This window comes from Mytilus californianus, unplaced genomic scaffold (assembly GCF_021869535.1).
Source record: "Mytilus californianus isolate M0D057914Y unplaced genomic scaffold, xbMytCali1.0.p SCAF_7, whole genome shotgun sequence".
In the NCBI taxonomy this organism is placed as follows: Eukaryota; Metazoa; Mollusca; class Bivalvia; order Mytilida; family Mytilidae; genus Mytilus; species Mytilus californianus.
In genome coordinates, this window is record NW_026262723.1 from 20,764,348 (window position 1) to 20,785,427 (window position 21,080).

Genomic DNA, 21,080 nt, shown 5'->3' on the forward strand with positions numbered 1-21,080 from the left:
AAATTCTTTTATTTGGTTAGAATCTATTTATATTGGTTTATATGTTTAACTGAATGGTTTTGTGCTATTCCTTTCCTTTATATGATTTGTTATTCATATTTTGTAGATATATTTGATTCTATATGATAAATTCAGCTTTCTCTGACTTAATATTTTACATTCCAACTAAAATACTGATAAGAATGTATTGTTTAGGTGATTTTGCATAATTGTTCAAAATGAATGATTTCAGAGTAAATGGTGCATATAATATATTAAAACATACAAAAGTATATGAATTCATAAAATAATTAATAGTTAATTCAGATAAACTAATACGACACAGTCAAAATAACCAATGCAGAATGATTAACTACTATGTTTTCCTCATATTTCTTTTCTTTTAAAAGTGCATTAAGTTAAGGATGTTCGCTACTCTGTTTCAAAATAACAAGCTTTTTAAAAGACTGTTATAAATTGATAGAATATAAATAAAGAAACTAAAAAGCAGAAAAAAGACGAAGGGTCCGTGTGCTTGTTTTCGAGATATAAGCCATTGGAAATTTGGCGGGAAACAATTCTCTCTAGATTTTTCTTACATTTAACATTGGCACCTTTTTTCTTCTTTCAAAAACGATGAAAAAATAACAAGGACTTAATAAGATTTTCAAAGATGACATTTTAAACTATATGTTATCAAATTATGGAAAGAAAAGTAGGGGTCAGTGGGCAAAAGTTTTAATGGCACTACATGGATAAAAAAATTCGTAAGGGTTCTGCGGAACCCAGTGTCTCGCCTTCTTTTGCTGTTAGTCGCAGGCTCAACAAAAATGGGGAAAAATTATTAAAAATTTTCTAGATACTATCTTTTGATTGTAAGAAGCTTCTATCCAAGTTTGGTACAAATCTAGGATGGTTTATGAATCTAATGAATGTTTTAAAAACTTTAACTGCAGACTGTAGGTAATGTTAACTGGAAGAAAAACTAAGTCCATTTATAAGTAATATACGGAAAAATAGGAAATAATTTTTTACAAAATTTCCTTCTAGATACTAGCTTTTGATCATAAACAAGCTTCTGTCCAAGTTTGGTACAAATCCAAGATAGTTTAAGAAAGTTATTAAAATTTTAAAAACTTTAACCACAGAGTGAATGTAATGTTAACTGGCAGAAAAACTAAGTCCATTTATAAGTAAATACGGATAAACAGGATTTTTTTTACAAAATTTACTTCTGGATACTATTTTATGATCATAAAGAAGCTTCTGTCCAAGTTTGGTAGAAATCCAGGATAGTTTAAGAAAGTTATTAAAATTTAAAAACTTTAACCACAGAGTGAATGTTATATTAACTGGCAGAAAAACTAAGTCCATTTATAAGCAAAATACGGATAAACAGGATTTTTTTTTACAAAAGTTACTTCTGGATACTATCTTATGATCATAAACAAGCTTCTGTCCAAGTTTGGTAGAAATCCAGGATAGTTTTAATATTTACATTTTATTGAAACAAAATCTGAATAACCGATAGAAAGAGAAAAAAAAACTTTACTCCATGATATTTGACATCCCCGACCCCTTCCTAGAACTCGCTAAGTTCATGTTGGATGATGGAGACAAAAGAAGGAAGGTTACTGCTGTAATTCGGGGAAACAAAGTTCTCCATCGGTTGGTAGAAACATTTTTTTCCTCTAAATTGATCAAAAATCATTCCATAAACAACAAATATTTGTTTTTCATTCCCAACATACTGTTCATTGGAGAGAAAAATAAGTACGAGGGCATCATCTTCTGAATTTTTCTGTATAAAGAACGGGTCGTAAAGATGTTCGACTCAACGTCATTCTAAAGTGCTAACCATCTTTCTTTCTACAGTAAAAGATGGAATTCAGAAACATTGTGTCATTCAGATTTGGATTCTTAAAAATTCTAAAGATCTACTCCAAAATCTCTGATCGTTCCAATTTTGCAGTAATACCAAAACTTTTGATTTTTCTACGCTTAACTCTACTTTTCCTGATATGCTAATATTGGAAAATCGAAAACATCGTCTCATTAAACAAATCATTTACAAAAAATGGGAATCGTAGATACGCATTTCTTATTCTAGGTCATGACATATCTTACTTTGTGAAAAACCGCACTGATTCGAAAAAATATGTACACCGAAGATGATATCATCAAAATGCTGGACTTTTTTTTAGCGGCATTGAACATATTTGTTTAGTCTGTTTGATTGATTTTTCAACAGACAGTCGTTATTCCAATGGGTACCTATTTTCAATAAAATTGAGAATGGAAATAGGGAATGTGTCAAAGAGACAACAACCCGACCATAGAGCAGACATACTCGGTGAATTGTTTTTGGATCAGAATTCATACAAAACCTTCTCAAAGATAAAAAAAATAAACAAACATGTTTGCTTTTTGTGTTTTTTGCTGCGCATATACTTATTTTTTGTCATGGATGGATACCCCATATCCTTTCTTTTCTATTATCTCACAAAGTAACTATGAAGTCTGGGTTTATAAGTTGGAGAAAAACCATACAGCTATATCCTATAGTCCTCTTTTCTAATGTACTTCCGTTTTCATGCAGCCTCTCAAGATCGTTTCCCGTTTTACAAATCTTCTGAATTTTCATCTGACATACTAAAAAGTTGAATTACATAGCTCAAAATAAAGTAGACAAATACTTAAAGGTAGAAGCAGAATATATCTTAACCATACACAGGCAAATTTTGCTCACGTGAATTTCACATGTATCTTACATGAAACTCACGTCAGATTCACCTAAAATGAGCTTATACATGAAACTCACGTGAACATTTTCATGTAAATTTCACGTTAATTGAGATTCACCTGAATATCGCGTGAAATTTTTCACATGAATTTCACGTAAACTTTCCACAAAAAAAATTTTGTATTTATCATAATTTTAATTAAATTAAAAAATTTAGATGTTATTTGAATAACCTCATTTTTCAAATTCACATGAATTTTACGTGAAAAAAAAATCATCTGATTTTCACGTGAAATTCACATGAGATTCAAGTAAAACTCACATGAACTGAATTCATGTGAGTTTCACGTATAAGCTCGTTTGAGGTGAAATTCACGTGAATTTCACGTGAGATTCACCTGAATTTAAATTTACATGAAATTCATGTGAGTGAAATTTCCCTGTGTAGTTTTGAAGAAAATAGTTTGCCATAGAAATGAACACTCTATAAGAAGGAGCTAACTTAACCTACAACATCAAATTTAATTTTGATTTTGTGATATTTTAATTTTTTATCTTGTGTCGTAATGAACTGACCAATGGTATGACGCAGAGAACATAACAGATCGTTTGCCTCTACTCGTAATTTAATATTTCCAAGGCACCACTGTTTGTTTGAGTTTCCTTGGGGTTTAAAAGTTGAAGTTCAAGAAATAATTTTTCCGATTTTTTTTAAACAAACATAAATTCAAGCGGAACGCATTAACACATTCCTAATGTCACTATTCGGTCATTTAACTTTCAGTTCAAATAAAACTGGTATTGTTTTTAAACTAAGAATACAAATTTTACCGAATGGTATTTTGATGGGGTATATCATGATCTAAGTCACGGTTTGCAAAAATCAATTTCTTAATTTCTAACAATAGATGCTCGAAGTTTGGGCAAAAATTTATGTAATGACCAAGTTTTCCATTATTTCTGTTAACTGGTAATTGGACAAAAGTCATAGACGCTTTTACACCCCAAAAAGATTAAAAAAAGAAGCATTCAATTCTTAATTACTATATCATATCTAGTATTTTACAATCCCAATTCAGTCTATTGTGTGGCTTTTTACAAATAAATTCTAACATGGTTTCATAGCATGTTTTAACATAATATTATCTGTATTTAAACATTTTAACCAGTATTTTATCATTCTGAAATATCCTTCATTAAAAATAGAAAATCTTCCTCATCCTTTTACTCAATATATTATTAACTTTCACAAGTTTGCTTTAAATTAAAAAAAATCAATGCACCTTTTCAATATTATTTCCATTGCGTGATCATCAAATTTCACAACCATAATTTAAAATACATCAAAGTTCATAGTTATACTAATTATTCTAGATTATACTATATATATATATATATACAAATTTGTATAATAATCTATAGAGTATAAGGATTAGAAAGATTTTCTATGTATAATGAAAGATATTTCAGAATGATAAAAAACTGGTGAATTTTTTTGCGTGCAACATTTCATTAAAAAAAAACAATAATTCACCAAATAACGTACTCGTTACATTGAAGAATATCAACGGTTGCGTGAAGGGTATTTTTTTATCATCAAATTTTGTAATTGTATTCTCGATAATATCTTTTAAATGTAATGCTTTATTTATAAATTCTAAATACCATTGTCAATATTTTGAAAAGGATATTTAATGGCATACTAGAATAAATTTCTGAAGCCTTTTTATCATTTTTTATGCCCCCGTCGTAGCGGTGGGGCATTAAGTTTTACCCTTGTCCGTCTGTACGTACGTAGATACGTACGTATGTCCCAAAATTGGTTTCCGTTCTCTAACTTGAGTTTGCCTCAACCAAATGTTATGAAACTTATACACAATGCTTATTACTACAAAACACAGATCAAGTTTGAATTTTGGTGGCGTCACTTTAACCGTTCTTGAGTTATGCTCCTTTATAAATGGAAAAATTGCAAAATTTTTAGTTTCCGTTCTTTAACTTAAGTTTGCCTCAACCAAATGTTATGAAACTTATACACAATGCTTATTACCACAAAACACAGATCAAGATTGAATTTTGGTGGCGTCACTTTTACTGTTCTAGAGTTATGACCTTATAAATGGAAAAATTGCAAAATTTTTATTTTCTTCTAAATATCAAGTAATTTTTAAAATTGGAGTTATCTTCCTTTGTCCATGATAATAGTTGAATCAACTACAATCAATGCTTTGTACAATGCAATGTTTAATTTTGACTTCCACTGATAAAACACAGATCAAGTTGAATTTGGGTAGTGTCACTTTAACCATTATTGAGTTATGCCCTTTATAAATCGAAAGATTGCAAATTTTTTAGTTTCCATTCTGTAACTTAAGTTTGCCCCAACCAAACATTATGAAACCTATACACAATATTCGTTACCACAAAACTAAGATCAAGTACAATTTTTTTGTTTCCGTTTTCTTACTTTAGTTTACCTCAACCAAATGTTATGAAACTTATACACAATGCTTATTACTACATAATACAGATTAAGTACGAAATTTGGTAGTGACACTTTTACCATTCTTGAGTTATGTCCCTTTATAAACATAAAAATTGCTGAATTTTTCGTTTCCGTTCTCTAACTTTATTTTGTCTCAACCAAATGTTATGAAACTTATACACAATCGTTCTAGAGTTATGCGTGTTTACAAATAGAAAAATTGCTGAATTTTTAGTTTCTGTTCTCTACTTAAGTTAGCCTCAACCAAATGTTATGAGACTTACACACAATGCTTATTACCACAAAACTCAGATCAAGTTCAAATTTGGGTAGCGTCACTTTTACCGTTCTTCAGTTATGTCCCTTTATAACTATATGATATGCAAGCGGGGGCATCATCTGTGTCCACATGTGGACACTATCCACATTTATTTTAAAATCATTTAAACGATTTACCGGAAACGAAATCTATTCAACTGCATAAAAACTTTTGAGATGGTTCCGTTTGAGATATGTATAATGAAAATAAATGACTAATTATATAAAAAAAATATTATTTTTTTTTCAGTACTTTTCAAATGCTCAACTTTCAATTAGAACAAAATACATAATCTGTCGATAAAAGTAAAAATTATACTACAGGAAATAGTTCGATACAAAGTTTCTGTACAGGACATTTTTCCGGAACTATTCAGTACAGGAAATTATTATGTACCTTCAGTAAAAGTCTTCTGAAAGAAATATTTGGGAAAATACCACCCTGAAAAGTGCTTGAAACACATGCATGTAAACCAGCAAACTAGTTTAACCCAGCCACATTCTGTATATGCCTGTCCCAAGTCAGGAGCCTGTAATTCAGTGGTTGTCGTTTGTTGCTGTATATCATATTTGTTTTTTACATAAATCAGGTCATTAGTTTTCTCGTTTGAATTGTTTCCATTTATCATTTCGGGGCCTTTTATAGCTGACTATGGGTTTTGCTCATTGTTGAAGGCCGTACAGTGACATATAGTTGTTACATTCTATGTCAATTGGTTTCTGGTGGAGAGTTCTCTCATTGGCAATCATACCACATCTTCCATTTTATGAGGTTTTTGATATGCTTACTTTTTAGATTCATACGATACACAAGCCATCTTGAATTATTACGTAACCAAAAGTTAATGCTGGTTGGTAACATGAAATTGCACCTAGATGGCAAAATAAATCAGTACTTTTTTGCTGTTCTATGCGTTTACTTTGTGCTTTTTGTCGATCATGATGAGTGCAGCCCTTTTCAACTGACTTTTATGTAAAAATACGAAGATGTGGTATGATTGCCAATGAAACGAAGTTAGCAACTATAGGTAAACCTTCATGGATTGTTATTAAACTTGGACAGATGCTTATCTTCACAATATCAAGAAATAGCATAATAAAAAAAAATTATTTAAAAAAATACTTTCCGTATTTTATTGATAGATGGACTACTTTTTTACAATCAACAATCACTTTTAAACTTTCAGCAGGAGTTGCAAGCGAGACACAGGGTTCTGAGAACCCTTTATGATTTAAAAAATAAATAAGTCACACCTTTAATACGAATACGCACGCACACATGTATGCATGCAATAGATCTTCAAAAATAGACGGGCTTCTATACTATATGCCAAGCTCCAAATCGTCCCAATAACTAAAATGTAAAGTTCAGTTCTGATCAGAGGTTAAGATTTTTCAACATAGATAGATAATGATATAGTTATTTACTAATTTTAACAAAAACCTAATTAGTTTAAAGGGACAAAAAAGACTTAATATCTATATATTGTCGGTGCTGTGATCCAGTCATTTTTGTTTTTAGCTAGTAAGACATTTCAAGACAACCATCAGAACTTACTGTAGGATAAGTGATTTCTGCCCAAAATGTAAATTTGTGTTCCAACACAATTTTTGATAAAAATATTTAGAGAGACGACCTAAAATCATAAAGGTAATACAACACAAGGATTGAAATATAGAATGTTTTTTAAGAATTATTTTTCTATAACATTACCAGAGGTATTTTCCTTTTTAAAATCATATCTTTTTCAGCTCATGAAATTCTGAGAAAAAGTGTACCTTTTCTAATTTATATCTATCAAATTGTGTTATTATATATCAATACATAGAGAATAGAAAGAAAATGTCCAGAACTTCAGGTTATTAAAAAATATAATGCTCATTTATACTAGTAACATTAACGAAAAAAATGTTTAAGATATAAAAATTAAAAGATGTGGTATGATTACCAATGAGACAACTATTCACCAGAGACCAGAATAACGTAAATGTAAAACTTGATATTTTACTAGTGAGCAATATGAACATGTAATTATGTTTCGAATCGCTATGAAATCAAGTGAAAATAAGTATGATATAAGGTTTTGCCCTGACACCCTCTCTACTTAATCAGATGTAACCACTCCCCCTTTTCAATAGTTCCCCACTTCTGATTAAGCGGAGCGAAACAAAATAGGCGTCTGTGGATTACCTCTTCCATCAAAACAATTTATTTAGACCATCAAAACAATTTATTCAGACCATAAAAAAAATGTATTTAAACCATCAAAACAATTTATTTACACCAATAAAACAATTGTTATTACAAATAATATATTAACATTTGCATAAAATACATATGATTTAACATTTTATGATGGGATCATGGCAAGAATAAGAAAAAGGATAAGGACAAATTACGTTTTTCAACAGTGTGGAAAAAAATAACAAGTCTTTTTAAGGAAACCGCCACTTACCAGTTTATACACAATAAGGGCCCGACATAGATATAAAATTATGGTCAATTGCACTTCGGTCTCCATTCTCGTAGCAGGACCTTTTCGGGGGAATCCGGATGAATGTTTGACTATATACAGTCATGTCATATCGGAATGCGAACATTAATTTAATTTATAGAATCCATTATCCAGCTTTCTGACTGTGTCTAGCACTTTTCTCTTTCGACCCTCTTTGCCCACAGAACCTACCAAGTTTATTGACTGTTAGATGTTTCATAGCCATAAATGTAGCTGAAATATTTGACACTGGACGTAAGAAAACCACCGCAAGTTACTCCTTACAATTTACAAGGAGATGGAATTCTGTATGATTTATTCGCAAGCCATTAGGTATGGCAATATCCGAGTTAACAGTACGTTACTTTACATATGGGCAGCCATTCAGGCAAAATGAACAAAATTATAAAACAGACGATAAAAAAAACCCAAAAAAACAGACATCAAAAGCGAAAACAGACATAATATTAAATATACTTTATTCACGGGTGTCATTCGGTGTATCGAAAAAAAGGATGGTGAAAGAATAACGAACGGTGGACAAGCTATGCGATCGGATCGTGAATGCAACTAAGTGTAAGTTAACTTTAGAATCTGTAAAACATCTGCTGTATTTTCCAAAGATGGAACAAATCAGAAAAAAGAAATATGTCTTTCGATATGATTCAACTTCTTTAATAATACGAATACTGTGCACTTCATTAAAAAAAAATGCATTACTTTATAAGAAAACATAAGGGCGACACACAATCTGGTGAGAAAAGTATCTATAATAGTCACATTCCAATATATCATGAGCTTTAGTGTGTCAGATAGCCCAGTAAAATAAAAGTATGTTGAAAAAAGTCATATTATTTTTGAAAAAGTATAATTTCGGTTGATTTTTCATCAAAATTGATCGTGCATTATTTGATCGTGAAAGACAATACGTGACCAGATTTAATGATCAGAAAACCAACATTTTGTTTTGCCTCGCCTTGACGGAGTCAAAAAGCGAGACATAGGTATGCTGTTTCCAGCGTCGGCGGCGGTGGCGTCAACAATGTATAAGTTTGTGATTAGATCCACTGGTGGTAGGTCAATGATATTTGGTATACAGTTGTATTAACATTGGCACATCTCATTTTTATGACGATTATTTGGCCCTGACCCCTCAGTCGTGGTCTATTGACTTTGAAACTTTTGCTTAGTTTACATGTATTACTTTGTGATTTGGTCAGTTCATAGGGAACCACAAGTGGTTGGTCAATGATATTTTGTATTCAGTTGTATTAGTGTTGGCACATTTTATTTCTATGGAGATTGATTGGCCCCGCCCCCTCAGTCGTGGTCTATTTACTTTGAAACTTAGTTTACATGTATTAGTTTGTGATTAGGCAAGTTATTTGGGAACTACTAATGGTAGTTCAATAATATTTGGTATGCATATGTTTTAGCATTGGCACATCTCGTTTCCATGGAGATTGTTTGGTCCTATACCTTCAGTCATGGTTCATTTACTTTGAATATTTTGCATAACTTACATGTTAAAGTATTGCTATTTAATTTCAACATTTGCATATTACTATCAAAATAACAAAAATGCGAGACATATCTCTGTGTTAATTGTTTATTTACCAATTGATATACTTGTAATTGGTAGAAGCGTGTAATAACTTACTCGGAACGTAAATTAATGCTTTCATTTTTATTGATGATATATAAATATAGACCCTAAATAGATCTGTTTTCATTTAAGAGGCAATGCTAAACATCTAAGATAATAAGATCTCCAGGAGCGTAAATTGTCGAAAAGTAAATATTTTTGTATTTGTAATGCTAAATGCATCCACGAATGATTAAATTTGTTTCGGTCTAGTTTGCAATATATATGCCATCTAAATAGAATAACATTCCTAAGTAAATAAACTGATTGCTCTTATCAATCTGATTTCCATTCATAAACCGTTTTCTTCGGGTTTAACAAAACATCTATTTCTAAAAACGACATTTTTTGGCAAGAATAAGAACATGGCTTGGCTTAGAAATCGGGAGAAGTGCGTCGTATTAGAATTGCGTGCAACATTTCATATAAATCCCTAATAATTCACCAAATAACGTACCCGTTACATTGAAGATTATCAACGGTAACGTGAAGGGTATTTCTTTATCATCAAATTTTGTAATAATATTCTCGACAACATCTTTTAAATGTAATGCTTTATTTATAAATTCTCAATATCATTGTCAATAGTTTGAAAAGGATATTTAAGGACATACTAGATAAATTTCTGAAGCCTTTTTATCATTTTTTTTTAATCATTTAAAGGATTTACGGGAAAAGAAATCATATTCAACTCTATAAACACTTTTGAGATGGTTCAGTTGACTTTTGTTTTTAATTTTGTAAAGGAAATGTTTTGGTAACTATTCTCAAGAAATTGTATTGACCTACTATACAAATTCGTGCTGTTCTGTACGGGAAATTTATGGAACTATTCTGTACAGGAAATTACTGTGTTCCTCCAGTAAAAGTCTTCTAAAAGAAATATTTGGGAAAATACCGACCTCAAAAAAGCTTGAAATACATGCATGTATATGAGGTTTTTGATATGCGAAGCTATTAGTTTCATACGATATACATTCATCTTGAATTATCACAAAAGTAAGTACTGATTGGTACCATAAAATTAAATGTAGATGGCAAAAATAAATCATTACTTTTTTGCTGTTCTATGCGTTTTCTTTTCAAATGATTTTTTTTATTGTTTCCAAATATTATTTTTGTTTTGTGCTTTGTGTCGATTATGATGAGTCAAGTCCTTTTAAACTGACTTTTTTTTTTATTAGAATACGAAGATGTGGTGTGATTCCCAATGAGACAAAGTTAGCAACTATTGGTCCCCTTCAACAATGAGCAAAACCATACAACATAGCAAGCTATAAAAGTTCCCGAAATGACAAATGTAAAATAATTCAAACGAGAAAAATAACGGTATGATTTTGCGGTTTGTGTACTTTCACCTTCGTAAACATGTTAATATTTATCTTCTCACACGAAAGACACAACTGCTTATCTTTGAAAAATGCAGGCCTTACGTCTTCTTCTTGTCGACAATTGTCTTTATGGATATCATAGGCGACCTACATTTGCGTGAATTTGAATTTTTACTATTATTACGTTTGCGCGAACAACTGGTATAGTGTTTGCGCGAACTTACCTGTAATTCTTATCTGTATTTAATCCTGAAAAATTGGTTGAAATATATCGTTACCGCGAATTTTAGTCAGCTGGTGTTTTCGCAAATACCCCAAAACATGATATATACTACAAACTGTATCCCTTTGTTTGTCTCTTGGATGGTTATCTCCATCTTCAATGTCCATTTTGTCACTTTGGTTAATATTTTTAAATTTTAATCTATTCTGTTGTATTCTAGAATTCATAATATTAATTATAAAGTCTTACGATTTTTCAATCATGTAAACAAAATTTTTTAATAGAAACTTGAATTGATCCAGAAAAAAGTAGTAGTTTATCAAAAGGTAAATCTCGCGCAAATGTCATGCATTTTTTTTAGCAATCGTTGATAATTTTTACGCAAACGTAAGACAAATACGCGAGAACGTAACACGCCGATATCACATCCCTCTACATGAATATTCCGCATGCAGATGATTAAATGCAGGTAGAGAAATTGTTTAGTTTGTTTGGCTTAATCTAATGGATTAAACATTATGGGTATTCCAAACCGATCGATGAATTCAATTGGTGTAGAATCGAGGTGGATTATATACATCATAAACCATTACTAATGTATAAGGCAAAACATGGCTTAGCTCCAGAATATATGTCCAGTCTTATTTTATCAGCTTCTGCAAATCAAAAATACAATACGAGGTTTTCGTCCTCAGATAATTTTATAATTCCAAAACCAAATACAGAGTTGTATAAGTCTAGTATATCGTACAATGGACCAAAAGTATGGAATGCTCTTCCTAATTCAATTAAAAAATCGAACACAGTATTAGAATTTAAACATAACTACAAATCTATGTACTTTTAACATTACCATGATATTTGTACTGTAATGCCATATAATAATTGTTTATTGTATTCAAATTGTATTACATCTTTGTGTTTATCATTATTATGGTATATGTATTGTTTATTTTTAATGTAATTATTATTGTATTAAGAGAGCCTTATTGAAAATTGGTGTAATCCAAATGAGTTACTCTCTCTAAATAAAGATATTATTATTATTATTATACACATTGTTGGTAAACGCACGGAGGTTGAGGGAGAGGGGTGTAGCTTCCTATAAAAGGTATACGCAGACATGCGGCTGGTATGGGTACTTTTTCAAATCTTAAATATATCGATCATTATATGTTTTAGTACATTTGCTAAAAAAAAAACAATGCAAGACAAATTTCCCTTTATTTGTTTCACTTTCAGAGGCAAAATATAAAAGTTGTCAACTCCTACTGGAATTTGAATATTAACGAGTTTATATTAATATGTCCTTCAAACATTTATCAACTATTTTAAAAATATTCCCATAACAGCAAAGTGTAAAGATTGGAAGATTTGATAATTTCCCTATTGTGAAATAAATTCATGAGAAATTGGCCCTACCATTTTGTCGAGCCTGCGACATTTATATCGTGGAAGCGAGACATACCGACCCTTATTTTCGTCGGCGGCTTTAAGGTTTAAGGTTTAAGTCGGTGGTTAAAGGTTTTTTAAGACATCAATTACTTTTTCAAGCTCTCATGGAATTTTTATGAAATTTAGACAAACGCTTGATTATAAAAAAAAAAAAAAATATCTAGAGCAAAATTTTTTCAGTTTTTTCGTTTTTAACTAATAAATAGACTATTTTTTTCAATTAACATTGAGATACGGTCTAAGGTCTAAGGAAACGTTTTTCAGTCATCAATAGCTTTGCCAAACCTTCGTAGAATTTCTGGAACTTTGCCAGAAGCTTTTCAATGATTAAGAGATTATGTCTTCATTTTTTAGAATTTACTGATAGATAAACTTAGTATTTTGGAATTAACATTGACATGCAGTATAGCATAATGTTCTGACATGATAAACTTGTAAACCTTCATGGATTATTAATAAACTTGGACAGAAGCTTATCTTTTATATAAAAAAAATACCATCTGAATAAAAAACAAATTGATTTTAAAAAATAATTTCCGTATTTTATGGATAGATGGGCTAGCTTTTAACAATCATCATTTCACTTTTACACTTTCAACAGGAGTCTCAACCGAGAAACAGGGTTCCGCAGAACCCTTAACGATTAAAAAAAAACACATTTAATACGAAAACGCACGCACACATGTATGCATGCAATAGATTTTCAAAAATAGACAGGCTTCTATATTATATGCCAAGCTCCTAATCGTCCCGATAACTGAAATGTAAAGTTTAGTTCTGAACAGATGTTAAGATTTTTCAACATAGATAGATAATGATATAGTAAGGGACGACATCAAAAGATCAATGTAGGATAAAACAGTTAAATCAAATAGTTTGGGGGTGGGGGGTTAAAATTGCTGCAAGTTTTGTTTATCCAAAATCGATTTTACATATATCCATATTGGTCAATCAACTTTTCCCAAATTAAGTTAAGAGGGGGGGGGTCAGTGAAAAGACTATGTGAATTAAGTTTTTTATCCTACATTGAACTTTTGATGTCGTCCCTTATATATGGATTTTAACAAACATTTAACTAGTTTAAAGGATAAAAAAGACTGAATATCTATACATTGTCGGTGCTATGATCCAGCTATTTTGTTTAGCTAGTTGGACATTTTTTAATCTCATTTTCAATATTTTTTCTTTATACAAACTCCTGTAAGACATTTCAAGATAACCTTCAGAACTTACTGTAGGGTAAGTGATTTTTTGCCCAAAATGTAAAAGATTTATTAAAAAGATTTAAATCATAAATATAATACTAGATCACAACGATTGAAATATAGAACGTCTTTTAATTGTCATTTTACTAAAACATTGCCAGAGTTATTTTCCTTTTTAAAATCGCACCTTTTTTGAGCTCATGAAATTCTGAGAAAAAGGTGTACCTTTTCCGATTTATATCTATCAACTTGTGTTATTATATATCAATACATAAAGAAGAGAAATACACGTTGCAAGGATCAGATGACGTTTGATTTGTTTTACATAGGACAAGACTGGAAAATTTGCTGGCTGAACCAAAAAATCTGACTTATTCTCTGTTGTTTGACTGTGGGAACAATGAAGGTAAGGGCTTACACAGGTGTCATAAGAACACAGATGTATCTATTCCGTTCTCTGAAGCAGAGAAAACCGAGCTCTAGTCTTTATTATACGACGGAGAAGAAACGAGTGAAAAAGAAGAACATGATGTTGATATTACACCAGACAAAGATCTGTCCAATCAAATGGAACCGTCTGCAGATTTGGGTGCCGGTGCTGGTCCATCAGATGAAATAGATGACCAACAGGACCCGGAAGGAGAAAACGACCCTACAGACGACAATCAGAAGCCCGGATGTCAGCAGAAAGATGTCGCTAATAATTTACTCAAACAGACAGAAGAAAATGTCGACAATCCCGACTCTTTGATGTCAAAATTCATATTCGTTTTAGTGGTCTTGGTGTACGGCAAACAGTCGATCCTACAAGGACCGGCTATGTTCAGGCTTCACATTTTCGATCCAACGATTAAAGAAGTTTTTTTTTATTTTATTACTTATGAGCCATATTGGAACCCCCAAAATATGCTCTTTCTCTCATTGGTGGATCCTTCTGGGGATATTGCTTAAAATATTCACTTAAACAGTTTAAATATACAAAAGGAAGAATCAAGGTATTTTTGGAATCGAGCTAGGCAAATTATTGCGTGTATGATTTTTATAAAATTAAGGAGATGCGGTATGATTGCCATTGAGACAATTACCAACCGAAGTTCAAATGAAGTAAATATAAGGAATTATAGACCACCGTACGGCCTTCAATAATGAGAAATCCCATACCATAAAACCTGAAAAATGTGAAACAATTTAAATTAGAAAACTCACGGCTTAATTTATAAAAAAAAACAATTTCCGAAAAACAAATATGACAGACATGAACCAACGACAACTAAGGGGTCCTCCTGAATTTGGACAGGCACATAAATGATGTTGCGGGGTTGGACATGATTGTGAGTGCTCAAACCTCCCCTAATTTCTAACAGTGGTGTAACAGCACAACACAAGGACAAACTATAAAAATCAGTTGCTGCTACGAGGCACGGCAACTACTAACACAACAAGACAAATACCGGGTCTGGACCTGCGTTGATGCATGCAATTGATCGAGGTAATATGTATACTGGAGCATAACTGATCATTCTTTTTCACTGATGCCAAGAAAAAATTGACGAAAATTTTCCTTGTACAATGAGTGTTGTAAAATTTCAAACTATCTGCAAACTGGAAGTGGGTATACAGCAGATGACCATGTAAACATTTCTTACTCACTATACATCCACATTATCAAGCTGCAGACCAAATATTAAATCATTCCCTTTCATGATTAAAGCCAAGAAAAAATTGACGAAAACTTTCCCTGTACAATGAGTACACTAGTAGTGTTGTAAAATTTCAAACTATCGGCAAACAGGAAGTAGCTACATGGCAGATGTAAAACTTGCTTACTCGCTACAACTTAACATTATCAAGCTGCAGACCAAATATACTAAATCATTCCCTTCGATAGGAGCCGAGAACTTTGACGGAAATTTGTTTTCGGACGGACGGACGGAAGTACGGAATCGAACGATTACTAGAACTGCTTCCGCCTTCGGCGAGGCAGGTTAAAACAAAATAGACTCAAAGCAACGATATAAGAGTACTCGCAGTTACTGAAAGCTAATTCAAGAAATGATTGTAACAGGATGCTGTTACGAAGTCTCCCAAACAAATCCCCATAAGTATAAACCCCTAAGGACTCTCCCTATTGAATAAATTGAAAAAAAGTTTAAGGTCATAATTGACCATCGACCTTTTGACCTTTCAGTATGTTCCCATGGTCATTTCCGAAGACCCCATGTGTCTATCACTAACTGTTCTGATATTTGAAAATTTAAAAAAATAAATAAGATCCCAAAGGGTTTTATAGTAAACCCCTCCTTTCTTTTTGTCCCTCAAAGTACCCCTTTATTAACTCCATAAACTTTGTTTTGGAGACTTAATTAGTCCTTTCTTCAAGTTTGTCATGCGTATTATGATACAGGCACCAATTGTGGAGCAGGAACTTCTTGCCTTTCAGAGTGCAGGAGCTCCAAGGCACCGTTGATATCGTGGGGTTCTATTTGCTTCATCTTTTGTAGGTTTGTGTCGGACTACAGTTGTAATTTCGTCGTTTTTCATTTTGCCATGGCGTTGTCGACCTGGAACTTTTGGTTGGTCCGCCCCTTTTATGAAACTAATTTCACAGGCGGGGTATTAAATATGTCTTAAAAACACAGAATTCAATACTAGAAGTTGTGAATATCTCTACCAAAATTTCCTGTATTTCAATGTTCTCTGTGAAGGGGTAATACTTAAATTTAGTTGTAAGCTCGAGCTAGCTCATGAACTAATCTTAACCAAATAATCCGGGATATAAACAATTTTAAGTTAGGCGATCCCGTATTATTTTTTCTACAGCTATTCGCGATATAAACTAATACTTTGATTTTTTTTTTTTTTCATTTTGTACAAACGTAAAATATTAAAAGAAAGCAAGCACAATTAAGGTGGCTCGGCCCTTTAACAGTGCGCAGTTTTTAACGAATGTTTCTAACGACGAATACAGAATAAAGGGTAACAAAACAAACACAAAATAAAGGGTAACAAAACACAGAATAAAGGGTAACAAAACACAGAATAAAGGGTAACAAAATACAGAATAAAGGGTAACAAAATACAGAATAAAGGGTAACACAACACAAAATAAAGGGGAACAAAATACAGAATAAAGGGTAACAAAATACAGAATAAAGGGTAACAAAACACAGAATAAAGGGTAACACAACACAAAATAAAGGGGAACAAAATACAGAATAAAGGGTAACACAACACAAAATAAAGGGGAACAAAATACAGAATAAAGGGTAACAAAATACAGAATAAAGGGTAACAAAATACAGAATAAAGGGTAACAAAATGAAGAATAAAGGGTAACAAAACACAGAATAAAGGGTACCAAAGAATAAAGGGTAACAAAACACAGAATAAAGGGTAACAAAATACAGAATAAAGGGGAACAAAACACAGAATAAAGGGTAACAAAACACAGAATAAAGGGTAACAAAATACAGAATAAAGGGGAACAAAACACAGAATAAAGGGTAACAAAACACAGAATAAAGGGTAACAAAATACAGAATAAAGGGTAACAAAATACAGAATAAAGGGTAACAAAACACAGAATAAAGGGTAACAAAACACAGAATAAAGGGTACCAAAGAATAAAGGGTAACAAAACACAGAATAAAGGGTAACAAAATACAGAATAAAGGGGAACAAAACACAGAATAAAGGGTAACAAAATACAGAATAAAGGGTAACAAAATACAGAATAAAGGGTAACAAAATACAGAATAAAGGGTAACAAAACACAGAATAAAGGGTAACAAAACACAGAATAAAGGGTACCAAAGAATAAAGGGTAACAAAACACAGAATAAAGGGTAACAAAATACAGAATAAAGGGGAACAAAACACAGAATAAAGGGTAACAAAATACAGAATAAAGGGTAACAAAATACAGAATAAAGGGTAACAAAATACAGAATAAAGGGTAACAAAACACAGAATAAAGGGTAACAAAACACAGAATAAAGGGTACCAAAGAATAAAGGGTAACAAAACACAGAATAAAGGGTACCAAAGAATAAAGGGTAACAAAACACAGAATAAAGGGTAACAAAACACAGAATAAAGGGTAACAAAACACAGAATAAAGGGTAACAAAACACAGAATAAAGGGTACCAAAGAATAAAGGGTACCAAAACACAGAATAAAGGGTAACAAAATACAGAATAAAGGGGAACAAAACACAGAATAAAGGGTAACAAAATACAGAATAAAGGGTAACAAAATACAGAATAAAGGGTAACAAAACACAGAATAAAGGGTACCAAAGAATAAAGGGTAACAAAACACAGAATAAAGGGTAACAAAATACATATTAGAGGGGAACAAAACACAGAATAAGGATAACAAAGAATAAAGGGTAACAAAACACAGAATAAAGGGTAACAAAATACAGAATAAAGGGTAACAAAACACAGAACAAAGGGTAACAAAAAACAGAATAAAGGGTAGCAAAACACAGAATAAAGGGTAACAAAATACAGAATAAAGGGTAACAAAATACAGAATAAAGGGTAACAAAACACAGAATAAAGGGTAACAAAACACAGAATAAAGGGTACCAAAGAATAAAGGGTAACAAAACACAGAATAAAGGGTACCAAAGAATAAAGGGTAACAAAACACAGAATAAAGGGTAACAAAATACAGAATAAAGGGGAACAAAACACAAAATAAAGGGTAACAAAACACAGAATAAAGGGTAACACAATACAGAATAAAGGGTAACAAAATACAGAATAAAGGGTAACAAAACACAGAATAAAGGGTAACAAAACACAGAATAAAGGGTAACAAAACACAGAATAAAGGGTAACACAATACAGAATAAAGGGTAACAAAACACAGAATAAAGGGTAACAAAATGAAGAATAAAGGGGAACAAAACACAGAATAAAGGGTAACAAAACACAGAATAAAGGGTAACAAAACACAGAATAAAGGGTACCAAAGAATAAAGGGTAACAAAACACAGAATAAAGGGTAACAAAACACAGAATAAAGGGTAACAAAACACAGAATAAAGGGTACCAAAGAATAAAGGGTAACAAAACACAGAATAAAGGGTAACAAAATACAGAATAAAGGGGAACAAAACACAGAATAAAGGGTAACAAAATACAGAATAAAGGGTAACAAAATACAGAATAAAGGGTAACAAAACACAGAATAAAGGGTACCAAAGAATAAAGGGTAACAAAACACAGAATAAAGGGTACCAAAATACAGAATAAAGGGGAACAAAACACAGAATAAAGGGTAACAAAATACAGAATAAAGGGTAACAAAATACAGAATAAAGGGTAACAAAACACAGAATAAAGGGTAACAAAACACAGAATAAAGGGTACCAAAGAATAAAGGGTAACAAAACACAGAATAAAGGGTAACAAAACACAGAATAAAGGGTACCAAAGAATAAAGGGTAACAAAACACAAAATAAAGGGTAACAAAATACAGAATAAAGGGGAACAAAACACAGAATAAAGGGTAACAAAATACAGAATAAAGGGTAACAAAATACAGAATAAAGGGTAACAAAACACAGAATAAAGGGTACCAAAGAATAAAGGGTAACAAAACACAGAATAAAGGGTAACAAAATACAGAATAGAGGGGAACAAAACACAGAATAAGGATAACAAAGAATAAAGGGTAACAAAACACAGAATAAAGGGTAACAAAATACAGAATAAAGGGTAACAAAACACAGAACAAAGGGTAACAAAAAACAGAATAAAGGGTAGCAAAACACAGAATAAAGGGTAACAAAATACAGAATAAAGGGTAACAAAATACAGAATAAAGGGTAACAAAACACAGAATAAAGGGTAACAAAATACAGAATAGAGGGTAACAAAATGAAGAATAAAGGGTAACAAAACACAGAATAAAGGGTAACAAAACACAGAATAAAGGGTAACAAAACACAGAATAAAGGGTAACACAATACAGAATGAAGCAAAAAAACAAAATAAAAATAGAGAAACATGGATAAAAATAAGGAATACGAGGGTGCTAAAACACAAAGAAAAGAAAATAATTGGCAAACAAAAATAAAAGAAAAGAGAAAATGGCATACCACAAAAAAGAATAGAGAAATGCAGGACCCCAATTCGGACCCTCGTAAATGCTAAAACTTCAGAAATAACTAGTACAGCTACAAGTTTAAGACTGTATGAAGCGTTTTAGCTGTTATGCTATCCCATCAAACTCGAGATAAAAGATACAACAAATACAGTTAAGTCAGTCTCATATCTAGTTTTACATCTAGACGACACAATAGGATTTCAGTTTCCAAATTGTGATCTTTCCATTTCTATGTAGCAACATTCCAGCAGCGCCTGCGTACGGAGTATATATCTCCCAGTTGATACGATATTCCAGGGCTTGTATTTCCTGATAAAGAGCTGATGCTCACAAGGAAGCTATTAAACCAAGAGTTCCAAGTAATGAAGTTGAAATCATCGCTTCGTAAATTTTACGGACGCCATCACGGGCTGATCGACCGTTATGGAATATCTGGTTCACAGATGACGACGAATATGTTCCAATATTGTCGTAACTACAATCTCGTCTCCCTTTCCCCGAATGTAACCTACCGAATTAGTCTTATCACCGGGGTTGTACTTACATGAGCAACAACACGACGGGTGCTACATGTTGATCAGGATCTGCTTACTCTTCCGGAGCACCTGAGATCACACCCAGTTTTTAGTGGGATTCGTGCTGGTCAGTTTTCAGTTTTGTTGTGTTTTGTGTACTGTTGTTTGTTTGTTTTTGTTTTTGTTTTTGTTTTTTCGTCATGGCGTTGTGAGTTTATTTTCGACTGAGTTTGAATGTCCCTTTGGTATCTTCACCTCTCTTTTATGATAGATTATGACGGAACATTTCTCACACAATTAAAATTCCGAAAGGACTGATTATGGACCACAGCTTAAGTGCAAAACCGTTACCAGGGCAATAGGAGAACGGTCGGACCAGTTTGTGAAAATGAGATATGCAAAAGCTAATAAAACTGCATACCAAACATTAATAATTAATAAAACAATATCATAATTATACACTATACACTATACGACTTTTTTTAATGAGTATCCGGAAAACAATACACACTTAACTTTGGGTGTTGTTTTGATTTTGGTTTACAATGTCGTTCTCATTTTTGT